Source organism: Panthera uncia, chromosome D1, assembly GCF_023721935.1.
Source record: "Panthera uncia isolate 11264 chromosome D1, Puncia_PCG_1.0, whole genome shotgun sequence".
Lineage (NCBI taxonomy): Eukaryota > Metazoa > Chordata > Mammalia > Carnivora > Felidae > Panthera > Panthera uncia.
In genome coordinates this window covers 58150532-58176213 of record NC_064808.1, presented here as the reverse complement: position 1 = coordinate 58176213, position 25682 = coordinate 58150532, and the positions used below count along the sequence as shown (strand labels likewise).

The following is a 25682-nucleotide window of genomic DNA, read 5'->3' as shown; positions in this document are numbered from 1 at the left end:
TAGAGAGGTAGGGAGCCAAAGCATAAGAGACTCTTAAAAACTGAGAACAAACTGAGGGTTGATGGGGGGGGGGTAGGAGGAGGGGAGGGTGGGTGATGGGTATTGAGGAGGGCACCTTTTGGGATGAGCACTAGGTGTTGTCTGGAAACCAATTTGACAATAAATTTCATATTTAAAAAATATTGAATAAAAAGTAATGTATCAGTTATAGTCTGTGCTCAGACTATACTATCTTGCTATACCTGTCTTGCGCAGAAATACTTGTCGAGAAATAGTGTAAAACCTCCTAAGTTCACAGAAATACATCCATTCATAGGCATTAGGATCTTGACATTTGCCTCCAGGTAAGCAGAAATGATTTCCAATGTTGTGTGGGAGTTATGGGAAATGGTAGAATGTAGTCCATCAGATTTCCACCTGGGACATCAGAGAAATATGTGTTAAAATTCTAGCTTTGACTCTTAGCTGCATGGTATTGGGCAAACAAAAATCTTTCTAGGGGTGCCTGGGTGGCTCCATCAGTTAAGCAGCCAACCCTTGGTTTTGGCTCAGGTCATGGTCTCACAGATTGTGGGTTCAAGCCCCACATGGGGCTCTGTGCTGACAGTGTAGAGTCTGCTTGGGATTCTCTCCCTGTCTCTCTCTGCCCCTCCCCAGCTTGTGCTCTCTCTCTCTCAAAATAAACATTTAAAAAATATCTTTCTAAACTTATTTCTTCATTTGTAAAATTTTTGCTCCTTAGATTTATTGTGAATTTCAAATAGCACATAAAAAGCTCTTGGTGAGTGTTTGACACTTAGCACTTAACGTATAGTAGCCATTATATATTAATTATTTATATAATAATTATTTATTGTTTTTCTCTATCTTTCTAGTGTTAGAAGTATAAGACACCTTAAAAACTATGTAGTGTTTTTTAAAATTTTAGAAAGTGCGAGTGGGAAAGTGGGGCAGGGAGAGATAAAGAGAATCTTAAGCAGGCTCCACGCTGAGCTTGATGCAGGGGCTTGATGCAGGGCTTGATCCCATGACTCTGAGATCATGACCTGAGCTGAAATGAAAAGTTAGACACTCAACTGACTGAGCCACCGAGGCACCCCCCCCCACAATTATGTAGTTTTGAAACCATCATAGAAACGTAAAGATGGATGGAAATTAAAATGAACACACTAGTGTTTCAGCAAGGCTTGACTTAAAACAACAAATTTTTGTCTCCCTCTTTCTTGAAGCCTCCCCCTTCCCTTCACTTGTTTTTCTGTAGAATCCTTTGTTCCAGGAATGTGGTGTCGATATTGACATCTTGCTGACCTCAGTGTATACTCAGTAAAGAGACTGGGATGGTGGGTGCCAGTGCTAGTCATGCGACCACCTCGAAGACATGATGGCACGGCTGATAGCATGTACCAGATTCCACCCAGATCCTGTATTTTCCTATTAAACCCCTCAGCCTTTTACCGCAGTCAAGCTTACAGTCTCGAAGGCATTAGCCTCCTGCAGCCTCATTTGCCTGACAAAGAAATAAACTGTCTTCCTTTTTTATACCCAAACTCTGTGTTTCATATTTCAGCTCCAGAGCACAGAGGTTGGTTTTTGACAACTGTCTAATGGTTCTCGACCTTGTGTGCATATTGGAATCATCTGGGGAACTTTAAAAAAATCTGTCTGTAAATTAGAGGCATCACATTTCCTGATTTCAAAATATATTTAGAAGCTACAGTAATTAAAATAATATGGTATTGACATAGAGACAGACAAATAGACCAGTGGAACAGAATAGAGAGCCAGAAGTAAACCCATGGATATACTACCAACTGATCTCTAGTAAGGGTGCTGAGATTATACAATGTGGAAAGGACAGTCTCTTCAACAAATGTTATTGGAAAACTGCATATCCACATTCAAAAGAATGAAATTGGATCCTTACCTTGTACCATACACAACAATCAACTTAAAATGGATTAAAGACTTAGATATAGGACCTGAAACAGTGAAACTCCTAGAAGAAAACATAGGGGAAGAGCTTCTTGACGCTGGTCTTGGCAATGATTTCTTGGATATGACACCAAAAACATAAGCTTCAAAAGCAAACATAAATGAGTGAGATCATAACAAATTAAAAACCTTGTGCACAGAAAAGGAAACAATCAAAGGTGAAAGGCAAAGTACAGAACAGGAGAAAATATTTGCAAACCATTTATCTAATAGGGGGTTAACATCCAAAATACACAAGGAACTCTTAAACCTGATAGCAAAAAACAAACAAACAAACAAACAAACAAACAAACAAAAACAAAAAACAAGTAGCCCAATTAAAAAGTGGGCAAAGGACTTGAAAAGACATTTCTCCAAAGAATAAATACAAATGGCCACCAGGTACATAAAGAAGTGCTCAACATCGCTAATCATAAGGGAAATGCAAATCAAAACCACAATAAGGTACTACCTCACACCTGTTAGGATGTCTATTACAAAAACAAACAGATGAAAGGTAAGTATTGATAAAGCTAAATGAAAAATCGGAAGTCCTGTACATTGTTGGTGGGAATGTAAAATGATTCAGCCTCTGTGGAAAATAGTATGGAGATTCCTCAAAAAATAAAAATAGAACTACCGTATGACCCACAAATTCCACTTTTGGTATATATCCAAAATAATTGAAATCAAGATTCTCAAAAAGATATTTGCACTCCCACGTTCATTGCAACATTATTCACAATAGCCAAATGTCCATCAGCAGATGAATGGATAAAGAAAATGTGGTATATACATACAATGGAATATTATTCAGCCTTAAAAAAGAAGGAAATCCTACTATTTGTGACAACATGGATGAACTTGGAGGACATTATAAGTGAAATAAACCAGTCTCAGAAGGACAAATACTGTATGATTTCCCCTTTTATAAGTATCTAGTATCTAAACTAGTCAAATGTTTGGAGGCAAAGAATAGAATGGTGGTTGCCAGGGGCTAGGGGAGAGAGAAATGGGGAGTCGTTAAGTGGTGTAAGGTTTCAGTTACGCTAACTGAATAAACTCTACTGATCTGTTGTACAACATAGTGCATAGTTAATAGCATAGTATTGCACATTTAAAAATGTTAAGAGGGTAGATCTCATGTTAAGTGTTTTTGCCACACACAAAAATGGGACACTAACTTTTGAAGGTGATGGATGTGTTCATTACCTTGATGGTGGTGATAATGTCATGGTTGTACGTATATGGCCAAACTCATCAAATTGTCAGCATTAAATATGTAAATAATTATATCTCAATAAAGTTTAAAAATATATATATATATCTGCTGTCTGGAGGTCCAGCACCAGAAATTCTGATTTAGTTGGTCTGGGGTGCAGCATGGTCATTAGAAGTTTTAAAAACTCTCTGGATGATTCCAATATGCAGCCAAGGTAAAGAAATACTTCCCTAGAGCAATATCCTCACTGTAAAGATGGGAAAGAGGCCCTGAGAAAGGAAATGACTTGCCTGTTGATATGAGATCAAGAACTCAAACCAGGGTCCTCTTGAGCACATAACACTGCTTCAGAGTCACTTCCTGTGCTTCCACACAAACACTGCCCCAAATTGTCTCATGTCATATTCCCTGAACACATCAGGTCCACCCCTGTGTCAAAATCCACAGCAATACAAGCCGCCACTGGAGTGCTTATTGTGTGCCAGACACTGAACAAACCAAATTCTATGTGTTATGTGTAATCCATACAGCAAGCTTTCAAGGAAGGCATGAGTGTCCTCATTGGAAGAGGACGAGGCTGGGGGCACCTGGGTGGCTCAGTCGGTTAAGCGTCTGACTTCGGCTCAGGTCATGATCTCACAGTTCATGAGTTCAAGCCCCACATCGGACTCTGTGCTGACAGCTCAGAGCCTGGAGCCTGTTTCAGATTCTGTGTCTCCCTCTCTCTCTCTGACCCTCCCCCATTCATGCTCTGTCTCTCTCTGTCTCAAAAATAAATAAACGTTAAAAAAAAATTAAAAAAAAAAAAAAAGAGGACGAGGCTGATGTTCAAAGACTTGAAGAAACTAGCTGAAAGTCACAGCTAGTGAAAAAAAGCCAGGATTTGATTCAGGTCCACTGGACTTCAAATCTCTTTCACTACAGTCACTGCCACTGTTCCCCCAACCCCTTACCTTCCTGGGTTATTTCTTCCCCAAGAACCAGCTCTAGTTTCACTCCATCTACAAAAGCCCTTCCACCCCATACCACAGGGATCTTTATATTTATCCAGCTTTCATGGCACTAATCACCCACATTAGCTACTTGGAAGGGTCTATCTCACATGGTAATTTCTTGTGTCATGTATATGATCTGTTTCCTTCTCCAAGAGGCTGAGAAGGAGAGGGACTTTCCTCCAACTGTGTTTCTGTCCTGGTCCTGTAGCTGTGTCGAGATACAGTGACTGCAAGATCATAATAGTATCTAGTCCTTTTTGAGACTCTTCCACTGGGAGTATCTGCAGAAGGGGAACACCTATAGGCCCAAGTAGAGTTGAAAATTTGAACTGAGAAAGAATGGAATTTTCCTCAGGTTTGGATTTATAGCAACATTTACAAGTAAGCCTCTAGGTGTCAGTAGAAAGCCTAGTTTTAAGAGTGTGAGAGTCCAATGAAACCAAAATCTTCAGGCTAGGAGTTTTTCTCATTGTAACCATGAAGCTAAAGCTAGAATTCCCTCTGCAACATAACAACATGGAAGCAACATTCCTCTCAGCCCAGGGGTCAGTATAATAAGTCAGCCTCTTCCATGTTTGGACAGCTTTACTGGCATGCTGTTCTTGGTTTTATGTGAAACTCTGCTTCCTAGTAACTTCCACCTACTGTCCAAGGAAATTAAGTGTCAACAGCCCATGCACTGCACCTGGACCCAGGCATGTGGAAGGCCTGTTACAGCTGAGTCAGGCCTTCCACAAAGATTGATTACTCTAGGATGTTGCTGGCACCAGTGGGAGCCTTGCTGCTCTGGGCTAAGCATTATCCACCCGCAGAGCATACAGAAGGAGGCAAGAGAGCAACACACCTCTGGCAGGTTGTTATTCTCAACCAGGTTGCTATCATCTCTGCTAGACCCAGAGATGGAGAGAGTGACTCTTTCTAGCAAAGTCCAAAGACCTGGAAGGAAAGAAAAGCCCCCTTTTTACTCTGTTCTTCCCAAGGGCTCTTCTCCAATAGCCTGGTCTTTGCTTAGTCAAACCCATTCTTTCTCCTCAAAAAAATAGAGATTATCACTGTACTTTCTGGTCCCAGCTGTATTCCTGAGAAATATATAGAACAAATCCAGTGTCTCTTCTAGGCATCTGAAGACAAAGATTAAGGCAGCCAACCAGCCAGCCACACATCCATCCATCCACCCATCCATCCATCCATCCATCCATTAAACATATCTTTACTGGGAGCTTGCTATGTGTTGGGTATTTAGTATCCTAGTAGGCAGTTAATAAGTGGCAAATGGTATTATTAAAAATCTGATGATTAACTCAGTCACAAGTAAATCCACTTTTATATGGTGGATTTTTGAAAAGGGAATGGAGAGATAAGGGAACTAGCATTTACTGAATATGAACTACCTACCATGGCGTTAACTGCTTGCTTTACAATGCTCTATATTATTAGAGACCTCCCACCATCTTTTGAGGTGGGTTATCTACATTTCCATTTTAAACAGGAGGAAGCTAAGGCTTAGAAAGCTTAAGTAACTTGACCAAGGAACTACAGCTAGTAAGTGGTGGGCTGGAGTTCGAATACTGAGCTCTCTAACTACAAAACCACCACACTGTGGGCCTCACACGGGAATCCTTAGGACAGTTGAAGCAACATCACGGTCGCTTCAGGCCATGTGTCTGAAATGAACACTTTTATTTTATCATTCTATTTTTAAAGTAATGCCCAACTCAGGGTGTGAAATCATGACCCTGAGATCAAGAGTCTCATGCTCTAGGGACTGAGCCAGCCAGGCGCCCCTGAACACTGTTTTAAATTAAATTAAATTTTCTTTTCAAGCTTTCAAACCTAAACCCCTCATTCTCTCTGCTGTATTTTTTAAATTAAGTTTACAAAGTGACTGCTCTGTTATTGTTTTCTATAGAAGTCAAATTTCCTGTCAATACTTTTCCATTATAAACTTGGACACATGACAAAGTATATGGAAATCAATAGCAGTAATTTGGGCATTCATCAGTTTCCCTCTAGAATTAGTTCTTTGATTATACTTCTTTTAATGGATAAATCATTGTGATCATATGAAAGAAAATTTTTAAGAAAATAAAAAAAGATTACCCCAAATCTCATATCCTAATACAACTACTTCCATTCTAATTCATACCCATATGTGTGTGTGTGTGTGTGTGTGTGTGTGTGTATATTTCAATTGTAAGTCCTTAATAAATGTAGGCTATTATAACTCCAGATGTTATATATATATATATTTTTTTTCTTCACTCAACCTTACTTAGAATCATTTACCCATGTTTCTATGTAGTTTTCCTAATGGTCCCATTTAATAGCTGTCTCATAGTTTATCAAATTTCAGTCTATTTTTAAGGCCTTTAAAAAATGTTTTTAATGTTTATTTTTGAGAGAGAGAGAGAGAGAGAGACAGACAGACAGACAGAACATGAGCAGGGGAGGGGCAGAGAGAGAGGGAGACGCAGAATTGAAGAGGCTCCAGACTCTGAGCTATCAGCACAGAGCCCTACGTGAGGCTCAAATTCACAAACCGTGAGATCATGACCTGAGCCACCCAGGCACACCAATTTTAAGGCCTTTAGAAATGAAGTTCAGGGATTACTAACAAGATATATTCTCTCTCTCTTTAATTCATTATTTAAGCAATCTGCTTAACCATGACTTTCACTTTTTTTGTTGTACCCATTTAATGTATTATGACCTCAAGAAGACAAGGGGTAAAAAAGAAAAAAAAAAAAGAAAAGAGGACAGGGAAATATTTTTGTAGTCAGCAGGACATTTTCTTTTTGGTCTTAGAGGGTTTTGGTCAAAATCAGGTTTGCAATATTGGTATCACAGGAGAATGGTCATGAGTTTAATTGGTGTATGTTTCTTCTCAAGTCCTTAGTGTCCTGATCCATTCCCCTGCTGACTGAAGCCCTCAGCGGTAGCTTCTGAAAACCTATTTAGGCTTTCATGAGTCAGTTAACTCTTCAAGGCTTTGCTTTGTGGAACAGGTACTTCTTGGTAACTGCTTCTTATTCTTTCAGTGCCTGCTATCTCTGGCAGCAAGCCAAGTAATGAAGACCACCATTTGGTTGCTGGGTTTTGGTTTGTGTGTGAGTGCATGCATGCAATCTTAATTGTATCTTCCTGCAATCCCCTTTTCTTCAGCTTAAAGGTCGTCAGAGCCATCAGGAGAGAGACATAAATGTGATCAAAGTTAGAGTTTTTTCCAGCCTATACTGCAGGGTCCTGATGATCTGAAGGTTTCTACTTGGAAAGGGGAGCTACTTTGACCATTTGACGGTCACCAGATGTCTATGAGGCCTGTCGAGGGGATGGGTCTCTCTAGTTATGCTTCTAGATCTGAAGACGAATTTTCTCTTGGTTTTAAGTAGGAGTTTAGACAGAGGAGAAGAAGACAAAATGTTGGATATGTTCATGCAAAGAGCTTCATCAAAATAGAAGAAATATTAAGAAATTGCAAACAAATGATAAAATGTTTCCTTTTATCTTTTTTTATATTTTTATTTTTTTCTTTTATCTTTTTAAAAAATATTTATTTATTCTTGAGAGAGAGAGTACAGGTGGGGAAAGGGCAGAGAGAGAGGGGGACAGAGGATCCAAAGAGGGTTTTGCACTAATAACAGCGAGCCCAATGTGGGGCTTGAAGTCATGAACCGCGAAATCAGGACCAGAGCCCAAGTCAGACGGTCAACTGACTGAGCCACTCGGGTTCCCTTAATGTTTCCTTTTATCTTAAAACAAGCAGAATTCTTTCTGGATTGATTCATGCTAAACACTTCAGCCAGATGGAACTTCAGTAGGCTGTTGATATTTATGGATTTAGCATTCAAGGTTGATCTTCCTTGAGTAAAAGGAAGTCATATATCATTTTGCTGAGATCCAAATTGCATCCTGTGCACTTGGATATGGACACGAAGAAACGAATTATTTAGTTGGTATGTAACCTCGCTGATGGTCCATCTCTCACATTACGTAATGGCTTTGTAGTTATGTACTCAGTATTATGTATGAATTTTGTGGGTGAAAATGTATAATATAGTGGTATATGACTCTTTGGGGATTCTCAAAGTTTTTGGATATATCCTTCAAAACTGTCAAAGTCTATCATTTTACAATTATACTATTATTTCCTGGCTCTTTGCCTTTGGTTTTTTACTCCTCTAGTCTGCCTATCTTTCCCCATGGCCAACTATTAAAATTATGCCTAACAGGGGCGCCTGGGTGACTCAGTTGGTTAAGCATCCAACTGTGGCTCAGGTCATAATCTTGTGGTCTGTGGGTTCAAGCCTTGCACTGGGTTCTTCTGTGCTGACATCTCAGAGCCTGGAGTCTGCTTCGGATTCTGTATCTCCCTCTCTCTCTGCCCTTCCCCCACTCGTGCTCTGTCTCTCTCTCTCTCAAAAATAAATATTTAAAAAATTAAAAAAATAAAATTATATCTAACAAATGTATAGCCCCTCTCAGTGAAGTATTTCCTGATTATTTTCCATTAATATAATCTCTCCCTCCTTTGGTCTTCTTAGAATTTTATTTGTACCTTTTCTTGGTACAAATAAAATTTGTATTTTTTAAATTTGATATGACCTTGGATAATAACGACCTGTGTACTACATTATATTTATGTCTCTGAGACTATATCATTTTCAGGGTACATCCGAGTCTTATTAATCTGAGAAGACCCCGCCCCCAGCAACTGCTCTATTTCCATAAAGCTCAGCACATTGTCCTCCTCATGACAGGGGCCAATAGATATTTGTTGGGTTGAATTGGGGTAAAGGCTGTTGTAGACTTTCTGTTATAGCAAAGGAAATAGACATCTTATGGATGATAGTTTTTTGCTGGATGTTGCCAGTACTTTTGATAGTGACCTAATAAATAAAACCATATTGCTATGTTCTTTTGATAACCTAACCTGGGGAAATATGTGAGCTCAACAGCTGCTGTAATATTAATGTTTAATATCATTTTCATCTTCTAATTTGACAGTTTTCTACCTGGTCCTGTTTTCCCTTTCTCATATCTAATTGTTATTCATGCCTCCTTTTTATTCCCTTTCTCATTACATCATGTTGAATTCTCAGAAAAATAGAACACATGTTTTAAGGACCCAAGTCCAAATGAAGAGTTGACTTAAATAGACTTTCTCCTATTCAATTTACCAATTTAGCATCTATATCTTAGTGCAATTTCTCTATATTATAAAGCCTGGGGTCAAGATTAAAGTGCTGATTTTTGTGTTTATGTGTGGGAAGGGTAGGTATAAGCTCAGGAGAGTAAAAATAAAGGAGAAAGTCAAACAGTTCAGTGTGATGTGTTACCATGATGGCACTACTTTCAACAAGCCATGATGAGAAACAGCAGGTGACTTCAGTAGATTCCTTGAGCCACAGAGCTTCTCTGCCATGGCCATAGGGAGAGATCCCAACCTTGATGTAGTCTGCAGAAGGGGAAAATGAGAAAAATGATCTGTCTACCTCACTTCCATCTCTAATGATAGATTTGTCAAGATTTCCCTACAAGAAGCTAACTCTCTTGTACTTTTATGCAACTTTTATGGTGCATTACCTGGTCCATTGACACCAGCTACAGAAGCAAGATTTCATGCTCTGTGGTATGACATTTCATCTTGTCTGAGAGTGAGGAGAAACCAGTGCAGATGAGAGGTTGTGCAGGTCATGCAGTTCTGGGGCTTCTATTCTGACTCCAGGGAACCCAGCAGAGGCAGCAGCAGCCCAGCAGGTGAGAGGTGCCTTTGGGAAGAAGGAAGCAGACGAGGGGAGTAAAGTTGTGTGGCATACATAGCCCACTTCTTCCTTCTTCCATCTCTTAAAATGAGTCATTGTTTGTGGTTTCGTTTTCAGTCTTCTTGTGTTCTCACACTACAATTAACTGTTTTCTACACACTAGTAATCACCAAGTTGATATTTATAGCCCAGATCTTTCTGCTCCAGATCCATGTATATGATGACTTACCTGTCAATACGTGGGTGTTCCACTCAGGACCTGAGGATGTCAGGAGTTCATCCTTTATCCTCTCCTCCAACTCCTACCAAACCCGCTTTTCTTCCTGTAGCCCTGTCTTGATAAATGTCACCAAGCCAAGAACCTAGCAGTTCTCCTAAATTCCTTTCTTCACTTTAGATTTCATACCCAAGGAGCTAATATTGATCTTTTTTTTAAACACCTCTCAGAACCAGACCTCTTCTCTGTTTTCACTACTGTTGTTTTATTTGAGAACTGTAATTGCTTCCTAAATATCCTCTCTGCCTTTGACCTTGTCTCTTTTCAATCCATTTTCCAAACTAAACCTGCAGTTATAATTTTAAAAGGCAAATCACCATGACCAAACAGGGCTTAATCCATGGATATAAGAAAAGTTCAGTGGTAAAAGTTACCTGTTTATATAATTTATGAAATCAATGTAAAATAGATTATGTATTGATCAATGATTTCAAGGAGAAAAATCATATGATCATCTTAACACAATGCTAAAAAGTTTGATAAAAATCAACATAAATTTTTGGTTTAAGAAAATCTTAATTAACATGTTAATATGTTAAGGAATATTGCTCTCAAACCAACAGCATATTATACCTAACAATAAAACATTACAAGCATTTCCATTAAAGGTAATAATTTGACTGTCATTACCATTATTTAAGATTATTCTGAAGTGTCAATCGATGCAATAATGAGAAAAAGAGGTGAGGGAGGTATAAATACTTGATAGTAACAGACAAAATTATCATTATTTGAAGATTGTATGGTTCCTTGAAAAACTGTTAAAATGAACAAGAGAGTTCAGAAAATTTGGCAATTATTATTATTTTTTAGTTTAATTTTTTATTTTTAAAAATTTACATCCAAATTAGTTAGCATATAGTGCAACAATAATTTCAGGAGTAGATTCCTTAATGCCCCTTACCCTATTAGCCCATCCCCCCTCCCACAACCCCTCCAGTAACCCTCAGTTTGTTCTCCACATTTATGAGTCTCTTCTGTTTTGTCCCCCCCCCCACCGTTTTTATATTATTTTTGTTTCCCTTCCCTTATGTTCATCTGTTTTGTCTCTTAAAATCCTCATAGGAGTGAAGTCATGTGATTTTTGTCTTTCTCTGACTGACTAATTTCACTTAGCATAATACCCTCCAGTTCCATCCACATAGTTGCAAATGGCAAGATTTCATTCTTTTTGATTGCCGAGTAATAACCCATTGTGTGTGTGTGTGTGTGTGTGTGTGTGTGTGTGTATATACCACATCTTCTTTATCCATTTATCCATCGATGGACATGGACATTTGGGCTCTTTCCATACTTTGGCTATTGTTGATAGTGCTGCTATAAACATGGGGGTGTATGTGTCCCTTTGAAACAGCACACCTGTATCCCGTGGATAAATGCCTAGTAGTGCAATTGTGCTAGGTTGTAGGGTAGTTCTATTTTTAATTTTTGGGGGAACCTCCATACTGTTTTCCAGAGTACCTGCACCAGCTTGCAAGAAAATTCGGCAATTATGACAGAAATATTTAAAAACTAATACATATATCAGCAATAATTAGTTAAGAAAAACAATGGAATGAAGAACCCATATATCATGGTAATAAAAAAATCAAAGCACCTAGTAATAAACTTAATTATAAATATGCATATCTATAAAACTTTACCATGAATCTAAAAGGAGATTTGAATAAAAGGAGAGACATTATACTGTGTTGGAAGATTTAATATTGTAAAGATATTAATTTTCTTCAGGCTAAGCCTATTATTAACAAAATCCCAATAAAAATAACTTTTTATTTATTTATTTATTTATTTATTTATTTTTTAAAGTTTTATTTATTTTTGAGACAGGGAGAGACAGAGCATGAACAGGGGAGGGTCAGAGAGAGGGAGACACAGAATCCGAAACAGGCTCCAGGCTCTGAGCTGTCAGCACAGAGCCCTACTCGGGGCTCGAACCCACGGACCGCGAGATCATGACCTGAGCTGAAGTCAGCCGCTTAACCGACTGAGCCACCCAGGCGCCCCAAAAATAACTTTCTTTTTAATGTGAAAGAAATCTATTTAAAAATTTATTTTGAAAAATGTTTGCACTAGTTTTCAGTGAGTCAGAATGCTCTACTGCCTTTTCCTTAAGAAAGGATTGAAGTCCTCCCCTGGTCTGCACCCTTCCTCCCCTGGGGGTCCTAGCTTGTGTTTGCATGACTCCCCAGCTCCCAGGATCATGCTTTGAGAGGGACACACTGGCTGTAAACCTCGGGGGTAACTCTCCAGTCATGATGCAGACTTTAGAATGTCCTGTTTAAGATACAAAGTAAATGTTTTGAACGAAAACAAAAGAGAGAGAAGAAAAAAGGGAAAAAGTAAGAAAGTCAAGCCCATCTTTAGGAAAATAATGCCAAAAAAGTCTTTTCCTACCAGATATTAAGGTGAACCAGCCAGATACAATAATTAAAACATCACTAGCTAAAAAGCACACTTCAGAAATGCATCTAAATACATGTAAGGATTTAGTACATTAAAAAGCCTGTGCCTCCTCCTATCGGTGGGGGATGTTAAGATAACTGTATCATTATGAAAACAAATCCAAATTCACAGTACATGAAGAAAAATTCCAGAAGGATTAAAAATTGTAATTTAAGAAGGAGAAAGTACAGGTGAATGTCAACAAAACTTCAGAGTAAGGAATGACTTTCTAAACATGAGACTAAAAGCAGAGCTCATAAAGGATGATAGATGTGGTTGTATAAAAATGTGAGTCTTTTACAGCAAAATTCACCATAAACTAAATTAAAAGACAGATGGTATAGGAAATATCCTTATTTTAAAAAAAATTTACATCCAAGTTAGTTAGCATATAGTGCAACAATGATTTCAGGAGTAGATTCCTTAATGCCCCTTACCATTTAGCCCACCCCCCCCCCCAAAACCCCTCTAGTAACCCTCTGTTTGTTCTTCATATTTAAGAGTCTCTTATGTTTTTGTCTCCCTCCCTGTTTTTTATATTATTTTTGCTTCACTTCCCTTATGTTCCTCTGTTTTGTATCTTAAATTCCTCATAGGAGTGAAGTCATATGATATTTGTCTTTCTCCAACTGACTAATTTCACTTACCATAATACCCTCTAGTTCCATCCACATAGTTGCAAATGGCAAGATTTCATTCTTCTTGATTGCAGAGTAATACTCCATTGTGCATATATATATATATGTATATACACACATATACCACATCTTCTTTATCCATTCATCCATCGATGGACATTTGGGCTCTTTCCATACTTTGGCTATTGTTGATAGTGGTGCTATAAACATTGGGGTGCATGTGCCCTTTCGAAACAGCATATCTGTATCCCTTGGATGCCTAGTAGTGCAATTGCTGGGTGGTAGGGTAGTTCTATTTTTAGTTTTTTGAGGAAACTCCATACTGTTTTCCTGAGTGGTCGCACCAGTTTGCATTCCCACCAGCTGTGCAAAAGTGATCATCTCTCTCCGCATCCTTGCCAACATCTGTTGTTGCCTGAGTTGTTAACATTAGCCATTCTGACAGGTGTAAGGTGGTATCTCATTGTGGTTTTGATATGTATTTCCCTGATGATGGGTGATGTGGAGCATTTTTTCATGTGTCGGTTGGCCATCTGGATGTTTTCTTTGGAGAAGTGTCTATTCATGTCATTTGCCCATTTCTTCACTGGATTCTTTGTTTTTTGGGTGTTGAGTTTGATAAATGCTTTATAGATTTTGGATACTAACCCTTTATCAGATATGTCGTTTGCAAATATCTTTTCCCATTCCATCGGTTTCCTTTTAGTTTTGCTGATTGTTTCCTTTGCTGTGCCAAAGTTTTTATTTTGACGAGGTCCCAATAGTTCATTTTTGCTTTTGTTTCCCTTGCCCTTGGAGACAAGTTGAGTAAGAGTTGCTGCGGCCAAGGTCAAAAGGTTTTTCCTGCTTTCTCCTCTAGGATTTTGATGGCTTCTTGTCTTACATTTAGGTCTTTCATCCATTTTAAGTTTATTTTTGTGTATGGTGTAAGAAAGTGGTCCAGGTTCATTTTTCTGCATGTTGCTGTCCAGTTTTCCCAGCACCACTTGCTGAAGAGACTGTCTTTATTCCATTGGATATTCTTTCCTGCTTTGTCAAAGATTAGTTGGCCATACGTTTGTGGGTCCATTTCTGGGTTCTCTATTCTGTTCCATTGATCTGAGTGCCTGTTTTTGTGCCATATAGGAAATATCCTTAACCAAAGGTTCATATCCTTAACATTCAAAGAACCTCCAAATCAATAAGTGAAAAATGAAACTGTATAATTGACCACAAAAGGTATTTTACACAAGAAAAATAAACCTCAAATGGCTAATAAACTAAAAAAGTTCAACTCTACTATTAGTCAAAGAAATGAAAATTAAAACCACACACAAAAAAATAAGGATAAATATATGCACTATTAACAAGGGTTAATAGATTCAAGCACTTTCAAACATTACTGGGTTCATCAACTCATACAGTCCTTGTAGAGAATATGTAAAATCCATAAGGCAATGCTACTACTAGGAATGTATAACAAAGAAATAATTAAGGGTACATATCCATGTATATAATAAGGATATATATGCCCTTAATAATCTTTAATATATAACAGGGCACTGTCTATAATAATAAAGCATTGGAAACAACTTAAGTGTCCAAAAATAAGGAATGTATGCAGCCATTTCAAACAATATAGAAGAATAGGAACAACAACAACAAAAAAAAAACCTAAGGAAAGATATTTAAGATAAGAAAGTGATAATGGAAATGCAGCCAGTAGGGAGAAAGTATTAGCTGGACAACCTGGCACTAGAGTTCTGATAGGGAGGGACTGTTTTGACTTAGCAGAATAGCTTAGGAGCTCTTTGCAGTTTGGAGCAAAGCCAAAAGAGCCTTGAATTCCCTTGTGCAAAAGGGAAAGGGAATTGGAAATGAGTGCTTTCGAGTCTACATCTAGAGGAGATTGAAAAAGATAGGAAGGGAGGGAAGCTGGCAGCTGGTCCTGTCATAGTACCACATGGAGGGATGGCCTATGATAAGAATGACTAAGGGACTCAGAACTCCTCTCTGAAACTCAGTTTCAAGTTGTTCTCCAAGTTGTGCTTCAATACAAGCTATCCTCTGTTTGCCCCCAAATCTTTTAAAAATATTTGCTAATATACCACCTTGTTTAGGCCATATTTGGAGGAAAGAAGGGATTGGAGAAGTGTAGAATGGACAATGTGCCCAAGAGGTGAAATAAGGGGCAAAGATCAGGCAGAAAATCAGTGCTAGAGGTTGTCAAAGAGAGCAAACCCCCACCTCCATCTGTAACCTCCCCAGAATTCTCAGAGATATTGGAAGGGAGTTGAGTTCCATGTCATTCATAGGATAGGGGTTTGAGCAGAATTCTTTTACATCTCAAAAGTTGGGGAGGGGAGACTCCAGAAGGTTAGAGGACCCTGTAAAGTACATGGAAGATCGGGGTGGGAAAATTCACACACACTCACACACGCAAAAACTGCTGAGAAGGATACACAGCCTACAAAATGGTGCTGAGATTATCAGCAATATTTATTTTCCTCTTTTAGTCATCTGTATTCTGATTCTTCTGTAATGAATCCATATTACTTGTGTAATTTTTAGAAATAAAAATGTACTGAGGTAGAGAGCTGATTGGTGGTAGCCAGGGCTGGGGAGAGGGGGCAATGGGGAGTGCCTGCTTAATGGCTATGGGTTTCCTGTTGGGTGATGAAAGAGTTTTAGATCTAACAGAAGTAGTGGTTGTATGACACTGTGAATGTGCCAAATGCCACTGAGTTGTTCACTTTAAAAAGATTAATTTTATGTGACGTGAATTTGACTTAAATAGAGAAAAAAGAAAAAACATCTATAGAGGCAAAAATATACAACATGAATCAGACTCTGTCACTCTTCTGCTTAAAATCCTTCAGGGACATCCTAACTCTTTAACATGGCAGACAAGGCTCTTCCTGCCCTGGCCCTGCCCCTGCTCCACCACAGCCACCCTTCCCCATCAACCTTACTCTCTAGCCATGCAAAACTGTGTGCACTTCTCTGAAGGAACCTATTCTTTCCTGCCTCCATGCCTTTGTATGGGTTTTCTTTTCCTGGAATGCCCTTCCCCTAGTTACTTTCCACTCATCCTTCAAAACTCAACATCTCCTTTGAGAAGATTTCCCTGATTCCATAGTCAGGGAGTGCCTCCTCCCTGTAACCCAAGAACCTTTGGGACATTGCCCAGTTTTTTTTAAGTTTATTTATTTTGCGGGGGAGAGGGAGGGACAGAGAGAGGGGGAGAAAAAGAAAGAATCCCAAGCAGGCTCCACACTGTCAGCACAGAGCCTGACTCCAGGCTTGAACTCAGAAACCGTGAGATCATGACCTGAGCCAAAATCAAGAGTCAGATGCTTAACCAACTGAGCCATCCCGGGGCCCCATGGGCCATTTCCCAATTTCATCGGTGTAGGGGACTGTGAACCCTTGAAGGACAGGGCCTGAGACTTTCCTCTCTTTAGCCTCAGAACCTGGCACAGGACAGAAGCTATGATAAATGTGAAATGAATAAGAACAGACTTAGTCATTGAAAGTGACCCTAGGCATGAAATTGAAAATTATCTAGAGATGTTTAACTGGCTTACTGTGACATTTGTCACAGAAGAATGGGAGATCTTTTCTTTTTCTTCTTACTTTTTATGAATTATTTAGGAATTGAAGCATAGATCAAAATTCCAAATAAAATGTCAATATAAATAGCAAAATGGTCCCAGATGGGGCTTAGACGCTTGCAGAATACCGGTGGTCTCAGGAAAATAAAACTTAATTATTCAAAAAAGCTAAAATAAAATACAGTAGAAACTTAATTACTTTCACAAAATACAAAAACAAGAAAAACTCATGATGGGTAGTAGAGAAAAGATTTTTTTTGATACCTTGCTCCAAAACTAAAACATAGTATTGCTATCTTAGGATTTTTGTTAAAAAATACCTAAGTCTTACAGGATTTTAAGTGACTCTAAACCCCTAATGAAATAATGGGTCTAGGCAAAAACCATCAATGGGTGCTAATTTTATTAGGTGGAAGGTTGATGTGGAATTTCATAATGTACGTGTCAGGCTGACACCGCTGAACCCCTGTTCAACCTTAGCATTATTGAAAGTGGGACAGCCAGACACTAACTGCCTCCTAATAAATGCAGTAGGAAGTATACATCACCACTTTAGAAAAAATCTTGCCCAAAGGATAGAAACTGATTTAATGTCTTGAATCACCAGTTTGTGAGAAATATAAAGGATAGAGAAGCCTGTTAAACGACACCATAAAGATCTAAGAAATCAAATCAAGAAGGTGGGAAATTCTACAAGACAAAGGACTCCATTTCTTCAATAAATGAGTCATAGTAAGCAAGAGAAGAGGGAAACCATAGATTCAAGGAGATAAAGATTCAACTGATATAAATTTGAATAACCAACAAGAAGATATTTTTGAGACAATCTGGGAAAATTTACATTGATTGGATATTGATAGTATTTTATAAAATAATTTTTTGTTGTTTATTTTTGAGATAGCATGAGCAGGGGAAGGACAGGGAGAGAGAAAGAGAGGGACAGAGGATCCAAAGCAGGCTCTGCACTGGCAATAACAAGCCCAATGTGGGGCTTCAGCCCCAGAACCGTGAGGTCATCACTTGAGCTGAAGTCGGACGCTCAACTGACTAAGCCACCCAGATGCCCTGGCTATTGATAATATTAAGGAATGATTGTTAACTTTATGTGTGATAATGATATTTATCACATCATCATGTTTTTAAAAACTTTCTTATTTTTAGAGATTGAAGTATTTATGGTGAGATGATATGATGTCTTGAATTGGCATTAAAAAGATTCCTAAAAAATATATGTTGGGGGTAGATGAAACAATGACACAGAATATTAATAATTGTTGCTTCTGGATGATAATGAGCACATGGATTCATTATACTATCCTTCCCCCTTTTGTGTATTAAAGAATAAACTTAACATTCAGCATCCATGTGGCACTGTTAATAAGCCCATCTACTGAGTCAGGACTATGTCATACTAAATGGCATTGTTGGACCAAAGGGAATGTCTTGGACCTTGAAGTAAAAAAAACCCTGGGTTCAAATCCTAGCTCTGCTACTTACTAGGCCTGTCACCTTGAGCAAATTATTCACTTCTCAGAATTTGCTTGCTCATCTGTAAAGGGGGATAATATTACCTACTTCAGAAAGTTGGAGGAGCAAGTAAGATGATATATAAAGTGTCTAGCACTCGCCCAGCTCAGAATAAACACTCTGTAAGTGTTAACTACCTTGTATTAATCCAGCTATTTATTTCCTTTCTTGTTTTCTGAAACATAAATTTAAATAATTCCAAAGTTGATGAAGTGAAAAGTGAAATCCCCCCAATTTCACTCTCCAGAGGAAGGAACTACCATTGACAGTTTGTTGCTGGTTTCTCTCCAGACTTTTTCTTTATATCTGTAAATATATAAAAGTACATTCATCCCTATACATATGGTGTGGGTTATTTTTAAACAAAAATGAAATCATGTATTACATATTGTTCTGCAATTTACTTTTTCCACATTGCAATATTCAGCGTGTCTTTTTGTCAGTTCATGTGGCTCTGTACATGTGATTCAGTAAGTAATGCTGTTCATATGCATTTGCTCCCAGGTGTGAGCATTCCTGTGAACTAGAATCCTACAGCAGAATTGTTAGGTCAAGGGCACGTGTAGTATATCTATCTTCATAGTACCCAAAATGGTTCTACTGCCCCTCCACAAGTTATTGACTTACTTTCATATTAAGACCTATTGTCTATACATTTTTAAGTTGCATGCTGGGAGATACTGCCCTTACTGGTACCACTTATTTCTCAACAGGCACTGAAAATGTTTCAGAGGATAAATGTGTTGGATTAGCAAAAATCAGCCTCATGGAAAATAGCTGGGCTCCATTCTGCTATTTGTTCCCGTTAGAGGATAATGTGCTGCATGCTGTTTTCAAGGCTGAATGTAGCGGTGGATTGGATAAAATAAATGGGAGTCCTAGTTTTCTTTGTGAAAAGCCAGTGAAGATTATGTGAGGCAGGATCCTGAAAGAAAGCAGGGAATAAAAGCTCCTCTCAAAAGAGGTCCCAGCGGATGGCAGCTGTGAAAAGGTGGATGAGTAAAGAAAGAGGAAGTAAATCCTGCCTCAGTTCCCTGGGAAGTTCAAGATCACACTTTTCCCTTCCGTTGTTCTAGTGACTTAGGACAATTCCAGAGAAAGATGGTTTTGAGAAGAGAATGAAGAGAAGAAATCCAAATGGAATTCAATTTGGTCTTACTTATGTAAGAGCACCTGTCATGTGGTGCACAATAGTCCCAGGCAGAACTCCCAAGAAAGACCACTTTGTAAACCATCCTGCTGCTGTGGGGAGGTCAACAATTGTCCTTTGTCCGTGCAGCCCTCCCATCACCCCGCTATGGAATTGCTGGTCCAAACCGCTGCAGTAAGGTTTGGGCGAGGAGAAATTATTCCATTGTCTTTTAGAAATTAGATCAATAAGAGTGATGTCATTCATGATTTCCTTGGGTTCTGGCTGTTCCTGGTGTAGGAAATCATGTGCTGCCCCTTTGCTGCATATATTTCTCTAGATCCACAGGCAATATGGGCACATGGAAAATGACCCCATGTCAAGTGAAAATCTAAAGTTCCAAAAATCTTAACTTTTTTTTTTTAGGTGAAGTAAAATCAACATTTAGTATAGTGATTTCTAAAATAATACATGTAAAAACAAATAAGTAAATGTCTTAGTCTCTTTTGGACCTGGGGATAGTTTTTAAATCTAGGTTATTAATTCAATAAAACATGGATTTGTATTTGACCTTTAAAACATTTTTTCTCTTTGATTTCTTTTTTAGCCCTGGATCAAAGTCTTCTGCCGATCCATAGACAGGCGACCACAACAAATAAACAGTTTGCAAGTGAGTTTTAACATAGATATCTCCTTGATTTTTCTTTGACAGTTACCTTTAATTATTTCAGTAAATATTTAATGTCCCAGGTATACCGTCCTAGGTGCTAAGGATAAAACAGAAGAAAACAACAAAAATTCTTGCCCTTGAGGGTTTACATGCTAGTGGGGGAAGCTTCATTCATTCATTCATTTACTCATTTGTTGAACAAGTGTTTATTGATTTTTTTTTAGTGTTTACTTTTATTTATTTTTTGAGACAGAGAGAGCAAGTGTGTATGCAAGTGGGAGAAGGGCAGAGAGAGAGAGAGATGGAGAGAGAGAATCCCAACCTGACTCCACACTCAGTGCAGAGCCTAATATGAGGCTCAATCTCACAACCGTGAGATCACGACCTGAGCTGAAATCAAGAGTCAGATGCTTAATTGACTGAGCCACCCAGGCGCCCCACATTTATTGATCTTCTAATATGACTAAAGCCTTAGGCCACACATTGTGCCTAAGCAGGATTTTATCTCTGCCCTCAGAATACAGTGGAAAAAATAAGACATGTGTGCATTTTTCCCTGCTGCTCCCCATATACAAAGAGTACGGAAGAGTGGTTCAAAGATGGTTTCTCAGAGGTGACAAGTCAGATGATACTGGAAGAACAAACTGTTGAGGGGAAAAAACAGTCCAGGTGATGAGTAGTGATGAGACAGAGTGGGCCACAAGGTCCAGGACAGCTGAGGAGGTCAATGAATGCTGTTTAATGAATGACTGAAACTCCTCCAGGGGAACGTGAACTCTGAGAGGCAAGAGTTCTGGGAACTGCAAGTCCTTTCCTGTGGCTGGAATTTAAAGTGTGTAGGGATGACGGGCAGGAGATAGGGCTTGGGGAAAGAGGCAGGGTCTGGATGTGAGGTAGGCCTGGCTAAGGAGTTTTGTTCCGATGACAATTAGAAAATTCGTGGGGGGGTGCCTGGGTGGCTCAGTCAGTTATGTGTCCAACTTTGGCTCAGGTCGAGATCTCGTGGTCCGTGGATTCAAGCCCCACATTGGGCTCTGTGCTGACAGCTCAAAGCTTGGAGCCTGCTTCAGATTCTGTGTCTCTCTCTTTTTCTGCCTCTCCCCCACTTGTGGTCTGTCTCTCTCTCTCTCTCTCTCTCTCTCAAAAATAAATAAATGTTTTTTAAAAAACTTAAAGAAAAAAAGAAAATTCATGGATCATTTTAAATAGCATTATGACATGGTCTGGTTGTGTTTTATTCTTTTCTTAAGAAAAGTGTATTTTTAAAGCTTTATTTTTAAACAGCATTTTAAAAAATGATATATGTCTATTTTAGATGAATCTTTAGGGACTTTTTGTGTGAGCAATGATTTCATTATACTATTTCTGTAACTGGTACATTGCACATCTCTTTCTGTATCACAGTGGAAGAACCTTTCTCTCTCATTGGATTTGACACACAGAAGGCTCTCAGCAACGATTTGCTGTTGTGAAATTCCACTCATGCTGGCAAGGGGCAGCTGGCTTAGATGAGGCCATGATCTGCCCCAAATATGCCACCCTGAGACGCTGAAGCTTCGCCACCTATCTGGGAATATTTAACAATTCTTTACTGCCACGTCATTGCCACTATATATATATTTTTTTATCTCTTTCTAAAATTTTTACCATGGGAAAATTCAAATATTAATGTATAGGAAAGTAAAAAGGATAATATAATACACCCTCATGTTCCCATCACCCAACATCAACAATTAACAACTCATAGCAGCCCATCTCATCTCATTTATATCCTTATCTCTCCCTGACCACTGCATTATTTTGAAGTAAATCCCAGACATCATATCTTTTCCTACGTGTCTCTAAAAGATAAGAACTTCTTTAGAAACATATCCACAATTATTACAACTAACAAAATAATTATTCTTTATTGTCATCAAATATACAGTATTCAAATTCCAATTGTCTCTCTTTTATTTAAATTGGCTTATGGAATCATGATCTGCACAAGGTCCACGTTTGTATGGAGTGGTGTTTCCTAAGCCTCTTTCAATCAACAGGTTCCTTCCTTCCTTCCTTCCTTCCTTCACCTTGCTAGCTGTTTATTTAACCTTAGGCTAAGTTGAAAACAACACTTTAAGGGTGCCATTTTCCTTCCTGCTCCCGTCATTCTTTTTTTTTTAACCCCTGACAATTTTTGAGATAAAGAATTGTATCCCATTATTGCAAAATATTCTTTGAATTCGCAAAGTATATCTAATGTTGCCTGGTTGTTTCTAGCCTGCCAGCTTTATTCAAGTGCCAAGTGCATACTGATCATGCCATATACACAAGTGAATTCTAGAAAATATAATGTTGAACACATTTTTAGAAAGGGAAAATGTTATCTAAACAGAAAAACAGTGGAGGATATCACAAAGAAAAATATCAATAGTGGGGTGACTGGGTGGCTTAGTTGGTTAAACTTCCAACTCTTGGTCATGATCTTGTGGTTTATAAGATCAAGCCCCATGTCGTGCTCTGTGCTGACAGTGTGGGGTCTGCTTGGGATTCTCTCTCTGCTCCTCCCCTGCTTGCTCGCTCTCTTTCTCTAAATAAAAAAATAAACAAACACTTTAAAAAGAAAAATATCAATAGAATTAAATATATGCTAAATTAGAATTTTTTGGCCAACAAACACAAAATGGAAGGACAAATGATGAGCTGAGGGGATAGTTGCCCTCTATGAGAGATATCAAGTTTGTAGCCTTAAACCATGTGATTGGGTCCAAATGGGTCCACTTACAAGATTACCCCAAATCCTGATTCTCTAGATCCCATCTTCCAGATTATCTGAAAGTTATGTTTTTCCATCCCCCCTCAGGATCCCCTGCCCCAATTATTCACTTGAGAAGCCTTAGGGTTGAGGGTGAGATTCTTACATTTAGTCCCTTTGTTCTATCTGTTGGTCTCACCATCCTGCTGCCCTATGGACCCCAGGAGCTATGCTGGGCCTCTGCTGACCTCATCTCTACCACCTGTTCCTTCCCTCCAGCAATCAGGAAAACACCCTTTACTTCTTATGACTGATGATTTTCAAAGGAGTTTCCTGCAGAAGAGCTGCAGGGCCCCTAATGACCCAGTTCTTTTCATTATGCCATAGTCCCTTCTCCCAGAACTCACAAGCACGGTTGAAGTCAGAGGATGATCAGGCCCCTGTGGTACCTAAAACGTACCTAGCCTGACTCCCAGCATCTGCTGCATAAAGTATTTCCTGGCTACAAGGAAGGAAGCGGATGCTGACAGATTAAGCAGAAAAGGAGTCTGTTCAAAGAACATTGGGCCGCTCGTAAAATTGTTGCAAAGACTGGAGGAAACAATCTTCGAAGAAAATCACCCAAAACCATGCAGCTCAACTGGCCTAATGAGAAAACTAAGGATGTTGCCCCATCACCACTCAGCAACTACCTGCTGCCAAGAGCTCAGTTTGACTGTCACCACTGCTGCCAAAGGCATCTAGCTTCTTTTGCATCAGGAACTCAACCTTACAGACCATCCTGTCCCCCCAACCACATGGCTCTGCTGCCACCCTCGCCAGCAAGAGGAATGCATTATTCATCTTTTCCCCCTCCAAGCCCCCTTCCCCACCAGAATCCCACACAAGTGCATCTGACTGGAGGAGCGCAAGTCACATTCCTGTGTTCTTGCTGCAAAAGAGCAGGAGAGGGAAGGAAGATTCTGTCTTCTCACTTGGTGGAACTCAAAAGGGAAAATCCTGCTAACATCAGAAGGGTATTCAAAAGGTGCTTGGTACCCAAAGACCAGGACAGATGTCCACCAGAATGAATGACTTAGGCTGGGTATGATGGGGTGGTTTCTCTGAGATAGAGTGGTCTTACATTTACTGATTAAAATATGGACTGGGTTAAATATGAAATGACATGCAAGGTTATTCATGGAGGCATTATTTGTAATAACAAAAGATTGGAAACTTTTGTTTCCAAAAGATTGGAAAGATTCTGCAAATACATTATGTATTTCTTACATTGGAATCATATAGATGTGTTTTACACATTCAAAACATTAAATTGAAAATGAACTCATACGATTTTAAGACAAACTGAAAACAGTGTACCTGTTTATCAAGTTAATGATGTAGCTGCATAGAGAAGACAATTATTTGAAATGATTTCAAGTGATACTACAATATAGTATATTTGTTGTATGTACATTGTGGAATATATTTTAAGGGTAAAAAAATCTAATGCTTCATTCTATAGTTACATTGCTAGTAGTAGTCTTTGTGTTAGCATTTTGAAACTATTTTTATATAGTATAGTATATAGCAATAAATAATTATGTTAATGTTATTAGGAACCAAGATTTACAGTGTAAGAGAAGTAAAATGTAAAATCAAAGCATTAATGTAAATATTAATGTTAAATTTGAATTAGAAATGTAATATTAGGAATAATTAGAAATAACAGTAGAAATATTAAAAATTTGATATTAGAAATATGGTTTTTATTTTTTTCAAAAATATATCCTATTTCTGTGCTTTTCAGAAGGGCCTAGAAGGATTAAAAACCCATGGACAATGAACAACCTGTGGTGTCCAGATTGTGGTCCCTAAATAACCTTTCCCATTTAAAGGACCTGGGACTTCTTGGATGGCTGATTCCAAGTCTGGGACAGTACATGTACAAGATGAGGCAGGAACACCTTGCTGAGCCAAAACCTGTGAAGTTATCAAAGATTGGTGGGTTATATGGAAAGAACTCAAGAGCCCACAAGAAGGGGCCCCAATTGACCAAAAATGGGATAATTTAAGAATCTAAAAAAGTAGTGGTTGAATTTTATGGGAATACATAGAATATATAAAAGCCTACTGAGTTCGTGGGGGAGGAAGAGCGCCAAAACAGACAAATTAACAAACTAGGTCACAATTCTTACTTTGAAAAATGGCAACTTAAGGGACAAGAGTAAGCATTATGCTGCCTTTCCAATTAAATCTACATCCCAGGGTGACCAAATAGCTCTCTGAGGGCTATCGATGAGGAAGAGTTCTTCTTTACAGACAATTCCCAGCCAATAAGTGCAGAAGGAATGATGGAATTAGAAAGACCATCACTTTGCAATCCTAATGATATAACTGATTAAGGCAAAGATCAATAATGGATGAAAGCATTGGATGAAAAGCTTATGGAGAACTTTACAATGGAGAGATCTGGCTGACATCACCTGAATCTGCTGATCAATCTTTAGCAAGAGTAGGACAGCCAGATAACATGCACTTCTTGAGATGTCCCTTATGGAAAAAAAAAAGAACGTGAATCCAATAGGGCTTTTAGAACTAACCTCCGCTTACGTGAAATAAAGGAGGTAGAGGCTCAGATTTAAGTGCTGCTGCGAGGACATGAATGGATAAACTCAAAATATGAGATGTTCTTTTTTTTTTTTTTTTTTTTTTTTTTTTTGAGACAGAGCATGAGCTG

General features: G+C 38.6%; 1 long non-coding RNA gene across 1 annotated transcript in view; it reads right to left on the bottom strand.

Moving 5' to 3' along the window:
- Window positions 1-9430: 9430 nt before the first annotated feature.
- LOC125937882 (uncharacterized) overlaps window positions 9431-25682 on the bottom strand; it is a 22018-nt gene continuing 5766 nt past the window's right edge. Inside the window, exons 2-3 of the long non-coding RNA XR_007462536.1 lie at window positions 9772-9956; window positions 9431-9643 (exon numbers count right to left, since the gene is read on the bottom strand). This is a non-coding gene — a long non-coding RNA (uncharacterized LOC125937882). The remainder of the gene's footprint in view (window positions 9644-9771; window positions 9957-25682) is intronic.